The sequence below is a fragment of the Trichosurus vulpecula genome, chromosome 1, assembly GCF_011100635.1.
Source record: "Trichosurus vulpecula isolate mTriVul1 chromosome 1, mTriVul1.pri, whole genome shotgun sequence".
Lineage (NCBI taxonomy): Eukaryota > Metazoa > Chordata > Mammalia > Diprotodontia > Phalangeridae > Trichosurus > Trichosurus vulpecula.
In genome coordinates this window covers 445,159,990-445,182,045 of record NC_050573.1, presented here as the reverse complement: position 1 = coordinate 445,182,045, position 22,056 = coordinate 445,159,990, and the positions used below count along the sequence as shown (strand labels likewise).

The window sequence follows — 22,056 nt, the reverse complement described above, 5'->3', positions numbered from 1 at the left end:
GGGCACGCCAGTAGAGTACAAGCCCAGGCAGGCTCTATCAAGCTATAGAGCTAGAAGGGCTTTGAGTTTAGGCCAGAGAGCAGACTCTCTGTGTGTCAATATGATGCAAGGATCCCTCCAGGTATTAACCATTATTGTGTGTTATGGACCAATTTGACAAGTCTGCTGAAGTCTGTGGATTCCCTTTTCAGAATAATGTTTTAAAATGTATGAAGAAAAATACAAAGGATTATACAATAAGCCAATTATATTGAAATATGGCTATCAAAAAAAATATTTTTAAAGAACCAAAACTTCATAGACTCTAGGTTAAGGAGTCTTAATCTTACATAATATGAAAAAAAAATCATTAATAAAAGGTTGGCCACAATCTTAGCAATGTCAGAAGACAACCTACTAAAATACAAAATGGTTGCAATATGTGTTATTGTATCAATTCAATCATCCAATCCAACAAATATCTATTAAGCACCTACTACATGCAAGACACTGTGCTAGGCTCTGAGGCTACAAAGACAAAAATGAAAACATCCTTTTTCCCAAGGAGCATACATTCTAGTGGGGGGTGGGGAAGAGAACATGTATGCCAATAAACATGGTAATTTGAAAGAAGAAATACTAACAACTCAAAGAGGGGGAAGATGGTGATCATAAAGGCTTTTTGTGGAGGAAGGGGCACCCAAGTTGAGCTTTGAGTAGAGCTAGGGATTCTTAGAAATAGAGTTGAGGAGGCAGTTCACGGTAGGCAAAGGGAGTCATTTGTCCAGCCGCACAGAGTTGGGATCATATAGCACTCAACCTCAGGAAATGACTTGTAGACCAGTTTGGCTATAAAGTAGAGTACATAAAGAGGAAGAACATGAAATATGTCTAGAAAGGCAGATGTGGTTTGACCAAGGAAGAACACAACAGAATTATCACCACTTGTATTCCAGACATTATGCCTTTCTCAATGCAGTTAAAATCTCATTAGCTTTTTTGGCCTCCATATTTCACTGGTAATTTCATATCAAGTTTGCAGTCCAAAAAAAATCCTCAGATCTTAAGTTGTAAGAACCACTAGCTAAACATCCCTAAATTAACTTATGAAGTTGGTTTTCTTATACCCTGCTGAACTTTATATTTATCTTTATTAAATAAAGTTGAATATTCTACTCTGTCAAGATATTTTGGAGGCTCGCTCTGTTATTCAGTGTGTTCATTATCCCTCCCAGCTTTGGGTTACAGTATTTGCAAATCTGATAAGCATTCTGACTTTTATTTCAACCAAATCATTGAAGTGACTTGCTCAAGGCCACAGAGGGTAGTAAGCAGGAGACAGCCTTAATCTGAACCTAGGTTCTCTGGCTCTAAATATATAATTCTTTCCACCACACCAAGCTTAACAGCATTTAGAAGAGAGTAACCAGAATGATGAAGGTTTTGAACTCTAACACATGAGCACTGGTTAAAAGGGCTAGGGATGTTTATTCTGGGGGGAAAAAAAAGACTTAATAGGGGAACATGAGAGCTATCTCCAAAACTTTAAGAGCTGCCATGTAGAAGAAGACTTAATTCTGCACAGCCCGAGGGGAAAGAACTAGGAGCAATAGCTAAAAGTTGCAAAGAAATAAAGTTAGGTACTCAGCACAGCAGCAGCTCTTCTTCCTGAACAGTGGTCAGCTACGACCCCCAACTCCCCAGCAACCATGTCGAAGGGACCCGCAGTTGGCATTGATCTTGGCACCACTTACTCCTGTGTGGGAGTTTTCCAACACGGGATAGTGGAGATCATTGCTAATGACCAAGGAAACAGGACCACCCCAAGCTACGTCACCTTCACCGACACTGAACATTTAGTCGGTGATGCTGCAAAGAATCAAGTTGCAATGAACCCCAGCAACACAGTTTTTGATGCCAAACGTCTGATTGGTCACATATTTGATGATGCAGTTGTACAGTCAGACATGAAGCATCAGCCTTTCACGGTGGTGAATGACGCAGGCTGGCCTAAGGTCCAAATGGAGTACAAAGGGGGAGACCAAAAGTTTCTATCCAGAAGAAGTATCTTCTATGGTCGTGACCAAGATGAAAGAAATCGCTGAAGCTTACCTTGGGAAGACTGTCACAAATGCCATGGTCACAGTACCAGCCTATTTCAACGATTCCCAACACCAGGCTACCAAAGATGCTGGAACCATCGCTGGTCTCAATGTGCTCCGAATCATCAATGAGCCAACTGCAGCTGCTATCGCTTGTGGCTTGGACAAAAAGGTTGGTGCCGAGAGAAATGTGCTGATCTTTGACCTTGGAGGTGGTACTTTCGATGTCTCCATTCTTACCATTGAGGATGGCATCTTTGAGGTCAAGTCCACAGCTGGGGATACCCACTTGGGTGGAGAGGACTTTGACAACAGAATGGTCAACCATTTCATTGCCGAGTTCAAGCGAAAACACAAGAAGGACATCAGTGAGAACAAGAGGGCTGTTCGCCGTCTTCGCGCTGCTTGCGAGCGTGCTAAGCGTACCCTCTCTTCCAGTACCCAGGCCAGTATTGAGATTGACTCCCTCTATGAAGGTATCGACTTCTACACATCAATCACCCGAGCCCGTTTCGAAGAGCTGAATGCTGATCTCTTCCATGGCACACTGGACCCTGTGGAAAAGGCCTTGAGAGATGCCAAGCTAGATAAATCACAAATTCATGACATCGTCCTGGTGGGTGGTTCTACTCGAATCCCCCAAATCCAGAAGCTTCTGCAAGATTTCTTCAATGGCAAAGAACTCAACAAGAGTATCAGTCTGATGAGGCTGTTGCTTATGGTGCAGCTGTCCAGGCTGCCATTTTGTCTGGAGATAAATCTGAGAATGTGCAGGACTTGCTGCTGTTGGATGTCACTCCTCTTTCCCTTGGAATTGAAACTGCTGGTAGATTTATGACCGTTCTGATCAAACGTAATACCACCATCCCCACCAAGCAGACACAGACCTTTACCACCTATTCAGACAACCAGCCTGGTGTGCTTATTCAGGTTTACGAAGGTGAGAGAGCAACGACAAAGGACAACAACCTGCTTGGCAAATGTGAGCTCACAGGAATTCCTCCAGCACCCAGGGGTGTTCCTCAGATTGAAGTAACTTTTGACATTGATACAAACAGCATCCTCAATGTTTCAGCTGTGGATAAGAGCACAGGCAAGGAGAACAAGATCACCATCACCAACGACAGAGGACATCTGAGCAAAGAAGACATTGAGCGCATGGTCCAGGAGGCTGAGAAATACAAGGCTGAGGATGAGAAGCAGAGAGACTCTAAGTCCTCTAAGAATTCTCTGGAATCTTATGCTTTCAACATGAAGGCCACCGTAGAGGATGAGAAACTGCAAGGCAAGACTGGGGATGAAGACAAACAGAAGATCCTTGACAAATGTAATGAAATGATCAACCGGCTGGATAAGAACCAGACTGCTGAGAAGGAAGAATTTGAGCATCAGCAGAAAGAATTGGAGAAGGTCTGCAACCCCATCATTACTAAGCTGGACCAGAGTGCAGGGGCCATGCCAGGAGGCGTGCCTGGTGGGTTCCCAGGGGGTGGAGCAGCCCCATCTGGAGGTGCTTCTTCTGGACCCACCATTGAAGAGGTCGACTAAACACACCAGAAGAAAGAGCATTCCACGCAACTTTCCAAAAACTGAAGGACTCAAATTTGTAGCCGAGGCAGTAGCAGTTTAAAAGCAACATTTGAGCTACTGTGTAAATCTGGGCATTCTGAACACTTGAATGTGTGCAGAGGGAGAGAAGTGAACAACATTGCACTTTATCAGTACTGTAAGCAAGTGGAAATGCAATTCTTGTCCTGGAGAATAAAATCTATTTAAATTGGCACCATAAAAAAAAAGAAATAAAGTTAGGCTCCCAGGAAGGAAGAATTTTCTAACAGTTAAAAGTATCCAAAAGGGAGAGTGGGCTGCCTGGAAAGGTAGTGGGGATTCCCTCTCACTTGAGGTCTTCAAGCAAAATATTGCTTACATTGTAGAAAGGACTCTTGTTCAAGTACAGATTGAACTAGCTGACCTTGGATTTCTCTTCTAACTTTGAGATTCTGTAATTCTGATAAAAAAAAAAAAAAGTTACAAAGCACAAAGCAAAAGGCAGATTCCTGAGATACTCCACCAGAAGTCTCCTGCCAAATTGATAACAAGTCACTAATGGCAACACTAGAGTCTGGAAATTCAACCAATTGTGGTTCTGATTCTACTATTACATACATAACCCACATCTTGTCTATCTTGTCCAAAGAATACAAGAAGAAACTTGGTCAAATACTTTCCTGATAGCTAAGTCAACTCTATTGTACAGCATTCTCCAACTTGCCAATCTAGCAACATTGTCAAAAAATGAATGAAGCTAGTGCAGAATAACTTATTCTTAATAAAAGTTTCTTTTTCCTTAGTGATCACTACTGCCTTTTCTAATTTCACAAAACATCCCTTTAGTAATATCTTCCAGAATTTTGTCAGAGATAGTAATAATTTTGAAGATTCCATTCTTTTTTTTTTATTGAGAAATTTGTCCTTCTCCAGTCCTGTGGCACCCTTTCTATTCTCTACAAACTTTCAATTGAATTTCTACTAGCATATAAAATACAATATACAAAAGCCACCTCCTCCAGGAAGTCTTTCCTGATTTTGTCAATCAGTAATGAGAAAAGAAAAACAGATATGATAGATATGGGGAAATGAGGAAGTGTTGCCAACAATTCTATCAAGTACCATCCAAGCACTTGAGATATGGTGCCATTTGATCTTCCACATGGATTAGGGTGCGAAGTCTTTGTTATCAGTAAGAGCTCCTTTGGTATGACTGTTTGGTTTTTTTTTAGTTGAACCAATGGAAGAAGGAACAAAAGGAATCTTTTGGAAATATGAATTCCATGAGTACAATGAAAGTTTAAAAATTCATCCCATCATAACATTAGTACTTTGTATATAATTCCCCTTTAAAATAAACACATTATTTTGTATAAAGTAGTATTGTTTTTTGCTTATCCTTCTACATTCCTTTGTTCAGCTATTTGCTTATCATAAAGGCAGTTTTCTTCTATACATTTTTGGCACAACACACCATTCCTTCATACATAATCTTTCAATTTGTTTCTAATTCTAAATTTGAAATAACCATACTCATTTCTAAAGCAACGAGCTTTACTACCCTATCAGCACAGGGTTGGAACTGGATGTTATGACAAAGCCTCTGAGATGACTAAGGAAAAAGAAAATTTGAGTAAGGAACTCAGCTGAGGAAATGGCCAAGGGTACGAGAATGATTTGTGTGATTTTGTTCTTTTAGTTTTTGTTTTGACTTTAGTGAAAATGTCTTTCACTAACTTAATTGTTCCCTCCACTCCCCCACCTTATTTTGGCTACAAAAACCATTTTGGTCTTCCCAGCCTTGTGTTTTTGTTTGTCTTATCTTCAATTTATAGGCAATACACATGAGAAGAGATGACTTCACTTGGGGAAGGAAATAAAGAAGCAAGGTGAAAGGAGCAATCACAAAACCCACATTCTATGTCTGTTATTTGCCCCTGGTAGCCAAACATCTAAGGTGTTAAAAAAAGATGGTCATTACTTCAGAAAACTTTAATTGTTCTTCTAAAGCCATTTCCACTGAATAAACTGTCAAATTGTCCCTAGACCTTCACAAAGAGGAAAGAGAGCTATGGAGGGCCAATTTAGGCCAAGGAATCCTGACTATTTCGTTTTTTGTCTTATTCCTTATTTTCCATATTCTAATATGGAAATTCTAATATTATATATCCATATTCTAACATAAGTTTCTCTTTTACTTATTAGATAATTCTAGCTATGATAAAATTGTTTTTGAGGATTTGTTATACTTTTTTAAACTAAGCATTTAAAATCTAATCTAGGAATTTTACAACCATTCTTGGATTTGCTGCTGACAGTCATAAAGAGATATCACCTCTTTGGAAGCAATCACTGAACATTCTGGGTGACCTCTGCAAAGGCAATAAAACCTAGCACCCTAGATTTTTAAAGTTCATAATCAAAAGATAAACTACATGTTTGTAAACAAAACAACTAGATAGTGCAGTGACGGTATAGTATAGCATTAGGAGTAAAGATACCTGGGTCCTAATCCTGCCTATACCACTAACTATTTGTCCTGTTTGAACTTCTGCTCTTTGTAAAATAAATGAAAAGGTCCAATACTCCTATGGGAGAACCAGACAAATCCTACAGAAAGGTCAACAAGAATGAAAATACAGAAGTAAACAAATTGTTAAATAAACTAGATTTGGCTGACCTATCACAACTTCTGAATGGGAACATTATAAGAATATATATATCTCTTTGGCTCTTAGAGAATCTTTACAAAAACTCATCATGTACTAGGGTAAAAAGCTAATGTCAAAAAGGAAGATGTAATAAGCATTGTTTACAGATCATGATGCAGTAAAATTAGTAATGATCGAAGGAAATATGGACAAGTAGTATAGACTGAAATGAAAACTAATGACATCCTGAAGAATGACTGGGTCAAAGAAAAAAAATCAAAGAAATGTTAAAGATAAAGGATAACAATGAAATGACAAACTGAAACTTCTGGGACACAGTTAAATCAATCCTCAGGAGAAAACTTATATCTGTGAAAACTGATCAATATAGTGAACTTGCGCACATGGTTAAAAATACTACAAGATGAACAAATTAACAATCCTACAAAATAAGTATAGAAGAAGAAATCTTGAAAATTTTTAAGGACAATAGAGAAACTAAAATATAAAAGACTAAAATTAATAAAGGAAAAGTAAGAGCTTTAAAAAAAGACTAACAAATTCTATAAAGCATTACACCACCTGATCAAGAAAAGGAGAGGAAAATCAAATTACCAAGATAAAAGGACACATAGTGAATTCACAGCAAAATGAAAAAGAATAAAAAAAATTATCAAAAACTACTACATATAATCACATGCCAGCAAAACTGAGAATTCAGAGGAAATTTATGAGTATCTAAAAGCATAAAAGAACCAAACTAACAAAACAAGAAATAAAAGAAATCAAGTAAGGCATAAATTAATTGCCAAAGGGGAAAAAACCCATCCCAGATGAATTCACAAGTAAATTCTACCAAATACATACTTAATGCTGCAAATATTATTTTTAAAAACAGAAACAAAAGATATGCTATCAAATTCCTTTTATGAGACAAACATGATCATGATATCCAAATAAGGGAGAGAAAAAGAGCTAACTATAAACCAATGTCACTAGTGAATATTCAGACAAAAATTTTAAATAAAGTTATCACAGAGACAATAGAAATATATACAAAAGATAATTTATTATGACCAAGTTAGATTAATACCAGAGATGCAAAGTTTAGTAAACATCAGAAATAATCATGTTATAGGATCATAGATGTAGAATTAGAAGATATCTCAGAAGCCAATTAGTCCAACTCTTTTATTTTACAAATAAACTGAAGCCCAGAGGGTAAAGTGATTTGCCCAGACTCACACGTTCATAAGTATTAAAGGTGTCATTTGCACCCAGGTCCTCTGAATACAGAGCCAGTCACTTTTCTACTGTACTACAGTGTAAAAAACCAAAAGACATGAGTATTTTAATAGATGCAGAAAAAGCCTTTGATAAAACATAGTACTCATTTGTGTTCTTTAAAAAAAAAATCCTAAAAAGCACAAATGTGTTTTAATATAATCAAAAGCATATATTTTAAATTTCTAAGTTAACATTCCACCTGCCCCCGTGGAGAAACAGTCTATTGTTTCTTATTGTTTTTATAATTCCTTATTGTTTCTAAGAAACAATACCTTATTGTTCCTTATTATTTCTTATTATAAGAAATAATTCCTTATTGTTTTTAAGAAACATTCCCATTATAGGTAGGTGTAAAGCCAGTATTTCACCCCCACTTCCCTATTTTAGTTTGACATAACCAACTATGACAATAAGAAAAGAAACCAAAACCAAAGGTATAAAACTGGCATCTCTATTTTTTTTTGAAGATGACATGATAGTATATCAAGAAAAGTTCAGAAAATGATTGAAGAAGTGGATTGAGATGATTAATAACTTCAGTAAAGTATCTGGATACAAAATAAATACAAAAAAAATTATCAGCCATTCCTATACAGTAGTAACAAAAACTAAGACAACATGATAAGAGAAATATCATTTAAAACAGCTTTAAAATACATTAAATATGTTGGAGTTAATCTATATACATATGATTTAAATGAAACTTCAAATCACTACATAAATAAAGACAAATAATTGCAGAGATATTCATTGCTCATGGTTGGACTGTGCTAATATAATAAAAATACCAATACCACCTACATTAACTTACAAAGTTACTGCAATACTAATCAAAATACTGAGAAGATACAACTAGATAAAATAAAATTAATTTAGAAGAAGAAAATTTCTAATATTTCAAATGCAATAAGAAAAAGTACAAACGGAAGGGAGGAACATAGTAGCATTAGAAGTTATATCTTTACCAATGTAGGTTAGCAGCATCTCTATCATTCTTAGTCTTAAAGAGTTGCCTAGAGCACTCAGATGTTAAGTGAAGTTCTCAGGTCCACAAAGAATGTGTCAAATGCAGAACCTGAACCTAGATCTTCCTGGCTTCAAGTACGCCTCTCTAACTACTATGTACTATTTCTTATTAAAAATAAAAAGAAATGAAGGTGTTGAATCCGATGATTTCTAGGGTTTCTTCCAGCTATAAATGCTATGATTATAATACCAAGAAAATAATATGTATCTTGTGGAATTCTACTTGCTTGGCACAAATCTTTCAGAAACATTAATTACCCAAGTATAATAATTTATAGGGTAGCTAGATGGCACAGTGGACAGAGCACTAGGCCGGTAGACAGGAAGACTCATCTTCCTAAGTCTAAAATTGGCTTCAGATACATACTAGGTGTATGACCCTGGGCAAGTCATTTGACCCTGTTTGCCTCAATTTCTTTATCTACGAAATAAGCTGGAGAAGGAAATGAAAAACCACACCAATATCTTTGCCAAGAAAACACCAAACTGGGTCATGAAGAGTGGGACACAACTGAAAACAACTGAACAATAGTGAAATCTGAAGGTCCAAGTTTCCCTCTACTTATTGAAAATCTCCTTCTTACAACTGTTCCTGGCTGCAGTTTTATAGAAATCATAAAACAAAAAGCAAAATGCTACAATCAATATCAAAATAAGGTTGCAAAGTCTAGGTTAGGGTTTTTGATTCACTTAAACTTACCTGTGGTATCTGCAAATGTTGATGCAAATTGGAGAATAATTTTCCTAAAACTCTCCAATCTGGCCAAGGGTGTAGGAAAGATACATTTGTTTAAGCAACGGACATTCCTTCTCTAAATTTAGTTTCCCCATTTATCCATTTTCCTGCAACTCACAATTCCTCCCTGAACTTTCAACTTTTTGGTTGTTGTTGTTATTATTCAATTGTGTCTGTTAGAAATCAGTTAGGTGGCTAATATGAAAATGTGTTTTGCATGATTTTACATGTATAATTGAATCTTATTTTTTCAAAATTTTCAATAATCTCTGCGTGTACATACACACATATGATTGTTATTTAACAAAGCTGAGACAAAGCGTTGTCAGTCCTAGGTAAAGTTTGAAAATTGCACTCCCTTGCATTTGAAAATTTCACCTTGTGTTTACAGTCGACCAAAGAGAAGCATTGAGCCTTCCTAGTAACGCATAAATACTTAGCTTCCTGAATAGCAGCATGGTTTGGCATTGAAACTATGTTCGTTTATTTAAATATGTACCTATTCAAGTATCCTTTGTTGCACCTTTGCCTCGGTTCCCATGTTGCATCTTGGGCACCTGCTTACTATCCACCCTCAGTCCCAGCTATGATACTTACTTGTAAGAAATTACACAAGAGGAAACAGCCTAGTCGGTCTATCAAATTAATTGTTATTTTCCTGTCAAAAGATGGTGTAGCAGCTCCATATTAGCCACACAAAAACATTAAATTATTTCCCTCAATGAATGCCCATTGATTGACTTAAAAGGTACACTGTCTCTTCCTTAATCTCCACCTTTTTCTGCTCTCCTTTGTTATCACACTACTCTATAGTCTTTGTTGATCTGCCTTTTTTTGACTGCTCTCATTGGTACTATTCTTTTCAGATTGGTTACCAAAGGTAACATCCATTTTCTTCATACAATGATCTCAAACTCAAGTTGTATGTTATAAAATGTTATCCCTCATCTACCACTTCTTCTGATCTCAATAGTTCTCAAAGTATGGTTCAGGGACCTCTGTGGGTCCTCAAGACCCTTTCAAAGGATAAAATTATTTTCATAATATACTAAGACATTTTAATGTCTAATACTGTAAATGTCAATAGATAAAATCCACATTTTAAAAAGCTCTTTGGGGTCTTCAACAATTTTTGTAGTTTGAAGGAGTCCTGAGACCAAAAAGTTTGAGAACCGCTATGGTCTAAATCAAAGACATCTAACTTGGAGTCCATGAACTTTTTTTTAATATTCTGATAACTATTTTAACAAAAAAGATTTTCTTTGTAATCCAAAGGTTTTTTATGCATTTAAAAACATTATTTAGAATAGGGTCCAAATCCAAAAGATTCATGATGGAAAATTCTATCCAAAGCCAGAGGAAGAACTAATGGAGTCTAACTGTAGATCTAAGCATACTATTTTCACTTTATTTTTTCCTTTTGTTTTGTTTCTTCTTACACAATATGACTAATATGAAAATATGTTTTACATGATTACATATATGTAACCTATATCAACTTGCTTTCTATGGTTGGAGAGAAGAGGAGAAAGGGAGGTAGGAAAGGAGGAAGAAAATTTAGAACTCAAATTTTATAAAACTGAATGTTAAAAATTTTTACATGCTAAAATCTTTACATGTAACTGGAAAAAATAAAATACTATTTTTTAAAAGGTGGAGTCCACATGTTGCACCAATCTGCTAAAGGCGTCCATGATATAAAAAAGTTAAAAAACACTGTTCTAAATCTTTGTCACTCTTCATAAGGGCCTACTAATCTGATTATATAACCTTCTGAACAAAAAGACCAAGTTCAAATAACAAATTAATTATTAGTTCAAATTAGCTATTCGTTATTAGTTCAAATAACAAATCTCATGAAATGGTCACATCCATTTGAATTCACACTATTCAAAATTATAAGTATTTAAAGTATGATAATTGTTCCAGTCTTAAGGAAATAATACCTGTTACAAGCCAGCCAATGTTGCATTTGGACTCAGCTTTGATATTTTTGGCTTAGTTTCCAGTCCCATCACTAACCTGTACTGGTTATATGATTGTGTGCATGGGGCTTAACCTCATAGGGACCTAAACAATTCTTTAAGACTATAAGCTGCAATATAGTTGTTAAGTTGGAGGCAACTAGGTGGTATAGTGGACAGAGCACAGGGCCTGTAGTCAGGAGGAAGATGTGGCACTCATGAACTCAGACAAAACAAAAGCAAAAATAGTCCTAATTAAATGAGATAAACAGGAAAACTACATTTTACTAAAATGTACCACAGTCAATGAATTAATGTCATTACTGAACATATATGCACCAAATGGCATAGCGCATAAATTCTTAAAAGTTAAATGAGCTATAGGAGAAAATATGCAGTAAAACTATAATAGTGGGGGGATTTCAATTTATCACTCTCAAACCTAGATAAATTTAGGCATAAAATAAAAAAGAATTTAAGGAGATGAATAGAATTTTAGAAAAGTTAGCTATTATAGACCTCTGGAGAATATTGAACAAAAATAGAAGTACACCTATTCTCAGCATGCATGTTACCTCCACAAAATTGACCATGTATTAGGGCATGAAAATCTCACAAATTCAGAAAAGCAGAAATATTAAATGCATCTTTTGCTGACCACAATACAATAAAAATTACATTCAATAATGGCCTTTGGAGGCATAGGTTAAAAATTAATTGGTACCTAAATAACTTAATCCTAAAAAATGAGTGAGTCAAAGAACAAATCAAAACAATCAACAGTTTCATTAAAAATAATAACAAAGAAAACATACCAAAGCTTGTGGTATACTGCCAAAGCAATACTTAGAGGAAAATTTATATCTCTGAACATTTATAGCAATAAGATAGAGAAAAAGCTGATCAACAGGACATGCAACTACGAAAAAATGAGAAAACCAACAAATCAACCACCACCACCACCACCACCCCCCCAGTTAACAACTTAAATAGAAATCCTAAAAAATCAAAGATTAATAAAATTGAAAGTAAAAAAAAATCATTGCACTAACTAAAATATAAAATTAGGAACTTTTAAAAAGGAAATAAACCTTTGGCTAATTTGATTTAAAAAAAAAAACTAAATTACCAATATCAAAAATGAAAAAAAAATTCACAACCAATGAAAATGAAGGAAAAGCTATTGTTAGGAGCCATTTTGCCCAACAATATGCCAATAAAATTGGCAATCTTAATTAACTAATGAAATGGCTGCATATTTACAAAAATATAAATTGCCCAGATTAACAGAACAGCAAATAGAATACTTAAATAACCTTATTTTAAAAAAAAAAAGAAAGAAATTGAAGAAGCCACAAATGAACTCCCTAAGGATAAAACAAAACAAAACACAGTACCTGATGGAATTACAAGTGAATTCAATCAAATATTTGAAGAACAATTTCGATATTACATGAACTATTTGGAAAAAAAATGGGTAAAAAACAATAGTGTCCTTCTATGACACAAATATGGTATTGATACCTAAATTTGAGAGAGTCAAAAGAGAAAAAAATACCAATTTATCTAATGAATATTAATGCAAAAATTGTAAATAAAATGCTAACAAGAAGATTACATCAATATGACACAAAGATATAATGAGGCTGGATTTTTGGCAAGATAGGTGTGGTCCTGCAACTGGGAAATAAGATATACAGGGCACAGAAATCTATCTTGCCCTACAAGAAAGTAAGGGAAAAGGGATGGGGGGAGTGGGGTGACAGAAGGGAGGGCTGACTGGGGAACGGGGCAATCAGAATATATGCCATCTTGGAGTGGGGGGACAGTAGAAATGGGTAGAAAATTTGTAATTTAACATCTTGTGGAAATCAATGCTGAAAACTAAAAATATTAAATAATTAAAAAAAGAAAAAAGATAGGTATGGTTCAATATTTGGAAAATTATAAGTCGACCACATTAACAACAAAAACAACAAAAATTATATGGTTATTTCAACAGATACAGAAAAAGTTTTTGACAAAATACAACACCCATTCTTGTTAAGACACACAGGCACACACAAAATCATAGGAATACTTAAATGAAAAGTAATATCTACCTAAAATATCAGGTAGCTGGGTGGTACAGTGGATAGAATGCTGGGCCTGAAGTCAAAAAGACTCATCTTCATGAGTTCAAATTTGGCCATAGACACTAGCTGTGTGACCCATAACCCTGGACAAGCCACTTATCCCTGTATGCCTCAGTTTCCTCATGTGCCAAATGAGCTGGGTAAGAAAATGGCCAAGTACTCCAGTATCTTTGACAAGAAAACTCCAAATGGGGTTATGAGGAGTCAGACATGACTGAAAAACAAATAAGCAACAATTAAACCAAGCATAAACATTATCCGTAGTAGGAATAAGCGAGAAGCTTGTCCACTAATATCAACACTGAAGCAAAAAATGTCCATTATCACCATACCGTTCAATATTGTACTAGAAATGTTAGCTAAAGCAATGACAATAAAAAGGTGCTGAAAGAATAAGCATAAGCAATGAGAAAGCAATGCTATCACTCTTTGCAGATGATATGATGGTTTACTCAGAGAACCCCAGAGAGTCAACTAAAAAACTAATCATAATAATATCAGCAAAGTCGTAGGACATAAAATAAAGCCACACAAATCATCAGCATTTCTACAAAACCCAGCAGGAGGAACTAGAAAGAAAAATTCTATTTAAAATAATTACAGATAATATAAAATATTTGGGAGTCTACCTGCCAAGACCCCCACAGAAACTGTATGAACACAATTATAAAACATTTCACTCACATAAAGACATCTAACTAATTAGAGAAATATTGTTAATTGCTTGTGAGCAGGTCAAACTAGCACATGAAAAATGACAATGCTACCTAAACTAATTTATTTACTGAAGGCCATACCAATCAAACTATCAAATAATTAACTTACAGAACTAGAAAAAAAATCATAATAAAATTCATCAAGAGGAGAAAAAGGTCAAGAATATTAAGGAAATCAATGGAAAAAACAGGAAGGTGGACTATAAGTATTTGATTTCAAACTATACTACAAAACTATAATCTTCAAAACAATTTGTTACTGCTTAAGAAATAGAGAGGCTGATCAATGGAACAGATTAGGTATATAATATGGAGAAGTAAATGAGCATAGCAATCTAACGTTTGATAAACCCCAAACTCCTGGGTATTGGGGCAAGAGCTAACCATTTGACAACAACTACTGGGAAAACTGAAAAGTAGTCTGGCAGAAACTAGGCATAGACCACATCTCACACCATATACCAAGATAAGCTCAAAATGGGTAAAAGATTTAGGCATAAATGGTTATAGTATAAGCAAATTAGTGAGCATGGGAGAAATTATCTGATCTATAGATAGGGGAAGAGTTCTTGACCAAACAAGTGTGAGGACCATGGTAAGTAAAATGAATAATTTTGATTACATAAAATTTAAAAGTTTTTGCACAAAACCAATGCAGCTAAAATTAGAAGAAAAGCAGGAAACTGGGCGGAGGAGAACTTTGCGGCAAGTTTCTCTGATAAAGGTCTCATTCTTAAAATATATAGGGAATGTAATCAAATTTACAATAATAAGAGCCATTCCCCAATTGATAAATGGTCAGATGTTATGAATAGACAGTTTTCAGAGGAAGAAATCAAAACTATCAGTAGCCATATTAAAAAAATTTTCTAAATTACCAATTATTAGAGAAACACAAATGAAAACAACTCCAAGGTTACCATCCCACACCCATCAGATTGGCTAAGAAGAAAATGACAAATGTTGAAGGGGATGTAGGAAAACAGGTACACTAATACACTGCTGATGGAGCTGTGAACTAGTCCAACCATTCTGGAAAACAATTTGGGACTATGCCCAAAAAGCTATTAAACTCTGCACAAACCCTTTGACCCAGTGATGCTGCTGCTAAGTCTACGCCCCAAAGGGATCAAAAGAAAGAGAAAAGGTCCCATGTGTAAAAGAATGTTTATAGCAACTCTTTTTGTGGTGGCAGAGAATTGGAAACTGAGGGATGCCCATCCATTGGGGAATGGCTGAACAAGTGTTATGGTATATGAATATGATGGAATACTATTGTGCTGTAATAAATTAGGAAAAGGCTGATGTCTCAAAAACCTGGGAAGACTTGTGTGAACAATGCAGAGTGAAGGGGGCAGAACCAGAACAATCTACACAGTAAGTAATAGGGATGTTGTAAAGATAAACTGCGAAAGACTTAGTAACTGATCGATATAATGACGCACCCCAATTCCAAAGGACTCTTGATGAAATCTGCTATCCACATCCAGAAAGAGAACCGGTGGTCTCAAAATGCAAACTGAAGCACATTTTCTGCTTTTTCTTTTTTTTTCCTGGGAACCTGGTGTGGGAAAAAGGAGGTTGTTGCTTCTGCATAAAAGCGAAATTGCTAAACAAGATGCAGGTGCTTGCAAGGCAGCTGGAAAGTATAAAGAAAATGAAGGGAAGGGGGCAGGGTAATGGAAGATGTAAAGGGAGAGGGAGATCACGTGGGGAGTTTAGGCGTTCCGGATAGGCTGTGAACCGTGTGGTACCCAGCCAATGGGGAAATGGGAGGGAAATGCAAATCAGGAATAGGGAATAAAAAACGGGGGCGCCTACTTGTTAGGCGCCTGTTCTGGCAACACCTTTAAATAAAAGTCCTTCCTAACTCAACAGAGGCTTGTTTCTTACAATGGCTGATGAAAAAAATGGTTTTCATGCCTAAACATATTTGTGATGATTTTTATCTTTCTTGTCTTCTCAATGGATAGGGAGAGGGGGTGGATGATGGGAGAAACTTTGGAAGTGAAAATAAAATTGAATTTTAAAAAAGAGAAAGCAATTTGGAACTGTGCCTCAAAAGTTTTCAAACTGTACGTCCCCTCTGACCCAATCTTAGAGGGCCCATGACCTCAATGAAATCAAAGAAAGAGGAAAAGGGCTTTTACGAATAAAAATATTTATAGCAGTTCTTTTCATATTGGTCCAGAAGAAGAAACTAAGGAGCTGCCCATCAGTTGGGGAATGGTTGCACTGATTAGGATATATTCATGAAATTGAACACTATTGTTGCTATAAGCGATTATGAAGTGGGCAGTTTCAAAGAAACTTGAGAAAACAATATAAACTTAATGCAGAATGAGGTGAGAAGAACCGGGAGAACAAATCACACAGTAACAATATTGTAAAGACAACTTTGAAAGACTTAGGACCACCCATGATTCCAGAAGACTCATGCTGAAACACGATACTCACCTCTTGGTAGAAACACGATGGACTCAGGATGCAGACTGAGGCATATTTTTTGACGTGGTCATTACAGGAATTTGTTTTGCTTCACTATGCACATCTGTTAACAAGAGTTTTGTTTTCCCCAATGGTGGGAGATGGAGGTAGGAAGGAGAAAAAAAAAGGATATACATTAAAATTTAAATTAAAAAGTCCTAAATTACCAAAGCTTATTTAGTAAATATTGTCAAAGTAGGCCAAGTCAGAGCTGGAAAGAATAATAGAATATTGAGGTCCATAAGTGAAATTTCTACTTTGTTGCTGATCCTAATTTGTTTTGTTGACAATGATACTAAACTAACATCAGGGGCATGCTGAAAACCTAGTATATACTGAATTGCAGTAAGTTATTTAACAAATTTCCTTGTAGACTAGATGAAAGATGTGGCCTATATGATAATACAGTTAGGTGAACTTAAAAATGGTTAAATGACTATTTCCTGAAAATGGTAATTAATGAGGTCTCCAGTAGACCATGCAAGGCTTCTTAAATTTTTTTCCAAATCAAGATCCCTTCAGTGCTTCTTAAACTGTGGATACTGGACCCATATGGGGATCCTTGGTCTTATTCTTTTCACTATCCTTATCAATTAATTGGTTAACAGCACATATGGCATACTCACTCAATTTATAGATAATGCGAAGCTAACATATTTAGTGCTGGAGCCATTATCCAGCATTGTGTCCACTGGCAGGTTGGGTTCCCAGAACAAGGCAGGCTACATCTCCTCTCAAGATACTAAGGGTAGCTGTAGGATTTCAGGGTGGGTTTGATACTATCACTCAAGATCCCCTACTAATATACTTCCAACCATGATTATCAGGAGATATCAATTATAATCAGCCAGAATTAATTAGCTGTTATCAATAGTTATTCACTATGGTTGTATAGTTGACACCAAAAAACAAAAGTTGTTGATACATTCTCCCATAAATATATACAGAGTCCAGGGACAAGTGAGCTCAAGTTAAAAGCACTTGGTAAAAGAGGTAGGTCATAGCTCCTGGAAATCCTTTTGCTGGAGTCCTCATGATGTTTCCTTTAGGTATAGAGTAGTTTTTTCTACTAGAGCCATTGTGGAGATTTGAATCTGTCTTTCCTCATCAAATCCAGTCTCTCTTTGGCTCCCAAAGCAACATTGCCAGGATAAATCTATGATGAAAACTTCCAGAACTTCTGGCTAAGGGTGGGGGTGAGGGTGGGGTGGGAGTGGTATTTGGGGAGGCAGGGTTAAAACAAGATAGTCTCCTCAGCCCCTACCAATTCCTTCCCAGGGGTCTGACTAGTTTGATTACAGTTATCTCCTTGGTTTCATACATACCCCACAAGGCATTACCAAGTCCCTCAACCAACCTAACTCACCTAGGGAGTCTCCTGGTCTTGTTCAGAAATGTGTTTTCACCTGATTAAGGTATCCGGGCATAGCATCTTATCCATCATTTAGATGGGATGGGTGTAATTTTCTAAGCAGATTCCCCCCGCTCTTACACTCTCCTGCCAGTTTTAATCTTTGCTGTCCTTAGCAAATCTATTAGAGGGTACGGTGAAATCTATATTACCAAATCCTCAATAGCTCTTTAGTGATTCAGGGAGGTGCTTCATATCCTGTTTGAAAGCATTGCCTAATACTAAAGAGTCTCCGAGTCCAGTGTTGAAGAAATGGATTAACAAACTAGGATATGTAAATGTATTGGAATATTGTTTTGCTGAAGGAATGACGAAGAATTCAAAGAAACCTGGAAAGGTTTATATGAATTGAGTAAGGAAAGCAAAGTAAAAGTTAAAATGTAAATAACGATGACCATATTACACAAGGTTAACACGAAAAGGCAACAAAACTCAGGTCTAAGCAAGGAAAATAACATTGGTGTTGGAGTTAAAACAGACCTCCTTCCTTCCTGCTAGCAATAAATTACAAAAAGTGGAAAGTGATATGTATTGTCACTATCATTCCAATAGGTAGTTTTGTTTAACTGTCTGAGTTCATGTGCTTTGGGATTGCTTGGGCATTTGTTGGGAAATTCTTTTGTACTAGAACACAGCAATTAAATTATTTAAATTTTAAAGAGGAAAGAATGGGAAGTGTGTTGAGTGTCCCCTCTAGTAAAAAGGACTTGACAATTGAAGCTAAGTATCTTCCATGTACTCCCAGAAAACAACGGTGTCTTAAAATTAGAGGGGACTTGGGATCAGCAAATATTCAGTACTTGCTACGTTCAAGGGTGGAAAGGTAGGTGGCACAGCGAAGATCGTGCTGGGCCTGGAGTCAGGAAGACTGATCTTTCTGAGTTCTAATCTGGCCTCAGACACTCACTAACTGTGTGACCCTGGGCAAGTCACTTCACCTGTTTGCCTCAGTTTCCTCATGTGTAAAATGAGCTGGAGATGGAAACAGCAAACCATTCCAGGAATTTTGCCAAGACAACCCCAAACAGAGTCACGAAGAGTCAGACATGACTGAAAAATGACTAACAATGTTCAAGGAGCTATGTTTGCAGCCTTTATAGAAAGACACTGGGCTTACTCTCCCAACTCTCTCTCCCTCTCTCTCCCTCCTCTTCCTCTCTCTCTCTCTCTCTCTCTCTCTCTCTCTCTCTCTCTCTCTCATTCTCTCTCAGACAGACACACACAAATTTGGTCTCCAAAGGACAGCTAGCTATATCTCAGGATTCTAGGAGATGCGCCAAGGGGACCTTGTTAATGCTATTGATTGAAGCCAAAATTCTGGTATATTCTCCCCTATATCAATCACCACTTACCATCAGTTCTCTTCTATCTTTTTCCTGAAGTCCCTTGCCCCATTATCCTACTGGAGATCTTGCCCTGCCAAACCCCAGCCTTGAATTACTCCCCTATCCACAACGTTCCCTCCCACTCATGTATTTCTGTACAAACCATGCTGACTACATGCCACTACAACTGTATGTTATAGATCTCAGCAGGGCCCTCACTGAGACAATGCAATCCTTTTACACTTTCCTGGCTGGTTCACTATCTCAGTCCTCACAGCAGTTTTTCTAAACCTTTCACCCCTCCTCAAACTTCCCACAGCTCTCTTCCTCTACCCTCTCAGCTAAGAATTTTGCCACATATTTCGTTTTTAAAAAATTGAGGTCATTCACCCAAAACTCCCTCTTCTCTCCTCCTCATCTCACATTTCTCGGATGCCTTCTGCCACTATTTCCTCCCTCACCCCATAGCAAATTAAGAGGTGGACCTCTCCTTGCCAAAGCAAACCCCTCTATATCGTATTCCCATCTTCTCTAGCAGATGCCCCTCCCCCATCATCCTTATTTTCACTAAATGTCTATCTTTCCCTGACTACTAGCTGCTTCCCTATTGCCTAAAAAGATGCCCAAATCTCCTCGATCTTTGAAAATCCCTCATTTGATCCACTCATCCTTGCTAGCTATCATCCGAGAGTTAACCTCCCTTTTGTCTCTAAACTCCTTGAGAAGGTTGTCTAAACAGGTGTCTCCACTTCCTTTCCTCTTATTTCATCTTAACTCTTAGTGATCTAACTTCTGACCTCATCACTCAACCACAATACCTCTCTCCAAAGTTATTCATGATCTCTTACTTGTGAAAGACTTTTCTTAATTCTCATCCTTCTGCATCCTTTGATACTATCAATCACCCTTTTCTCCTTGATACTCTCTCCTCTCTAAGTTTTCATAAAATTTCTCTCTCCTGGCTCTTCATCAATCATTTCTTCTCTGTCTCCTTTGCTAGACCTTCATCCAGGTCATATCCACTAACCATGAGTAACCCACAGGGCTCTGTCTTAGGCCCTCTTTTCTTTTCCCTCTATACTATTAAACTTGATAATTTCATCAGCTCCCATGGTTTCAACTAACATCAGTACGCATATGACTCTCACATCTACTTGTCTGGCCCTACCCTCTTTGCTGACCTCCAATAACATCTCCAACTACTTTCAGACATCTCAAACTGGATGACACACAGACATCTTAAGCTCAACATGTCCAAAACTGGACTAGCCCAGAGAAGAAGTAGGTTTTGCCTGGTATGGAGGGGCTTGTACTTTGGATGATGTTTATGGTGGCAGAAGAAGCACATCAGTGGAAATCCTATCTAGCGGCATCCTGGAGTTTTACCTGAAGTGGACAGTATGACCCTTTCCTTGTAGCAACAGCCTAAGTGAGAGAAGTGGAAACCATCCCAGTATTTCAAGTCTGTTCACAGATATTGGAACAGATCACAGGGTCATCGATTTAGAGCTGGAAGAGACTTTAGTCTGACTCCTTAAGCTATTAAGGCTTAAAACTGCACCAAGAATTTGAGACACGCTTTATAAAGAAAGAGCAAATTCCCACTCTTGCCTCTGACCTTCTCAAGAAGTACCTTTTTGTACCATCTAGATCTCTCTTGACAGGAAAGCTTAGGATAGCACAATACAAGCAGTCTTGTAGCTTGTCCGTTATCCTACTGCCAGTTCACTGACCAATGAAGTAAGGACACCAATGAACACTTAAAACAGAATCAAAAAACTGATAACTGAGAAATAGAATTTGAGTTAGAGGGGAAAATCTTAGGTTAACACTCCAAGATAAGTTCAAAGCCTAGGCTCTATGGGGGGAAAAATTCATAAGGAACCCTTCTGTCTTCTTTAAATTGCTAAGTAACTCTCTCCAGCAAAAAGGGCCATTTTGGTTTGGGGGCCATTCATAGTGTAGTTTAGGCAAAATGACTCCAGAGTCTTCCAATGGAACATAAAGAAGAAATTTTTTTGCTTCCAAATTATAGAATAGTAAAGTTGGAAGGAAGCTTAGAAACCATTTAATCCAATTTTCTTCTTTTATAGATGAGAAAACTGGTATCTAGAGAGATTAAATGCCTGGTCCTGCCAAGGTCATGCAGAAAGTTAGTGGGAGAGTCAGGCCTGAACTCCAGATCGCAGCTTGCCACTTCCATTCTCCCTCTGCTGCACCTGCTGCCTGCCTCCTACTCCTGTCTTCTTTATTTGATTTTAGCCTTCAGGGCTGTCGTTAACAAAATATATTCATGTTTCTTGTTCTGTGCATCTTGCCATGGAACCTTAAAGACATGAACATTTTCTGCAGAGAAATCCTCTGTTCTGTGAACGCTTCTGAATCTATTGTAAATTAATTTTGTACAGGATTTCATGACACACCAAACCTACAACATTTTTTTTGCAGTTTATTTTAAGCCCTAAGTCATAATTCCACATGAGCTGTCATCATTTTAATGCTGACTTTTGGGAGATAGCTATAATTAAGCTGAACTGTCCTTAAATTTGGCAATTTTAAAAATCATCCTCCCTACTTGTTACCTTGTTGACTCAAAATGTATATAACTTGACATCTTTTTCCTTCTCAAGTGTAAAAATTCAACCATCATCATAAAGATATACTGAAAGGTCATTTTCTTAGTTTTATA

At 36.8% G+C, this 22,056-nt stretch overlaps 1 pseudogene; it reads left to right on the top strand.

The window, feature by feature from the left end:
- Positions 1–1,688: 1,688 nt before the first annotated feature.
- On the top strand, positions 1,689–3,649 carry LOC118856764 (annotated as a pseudogene).
- Positions 3,650–22,056: the final 18,407 nt, after the last annotated feature.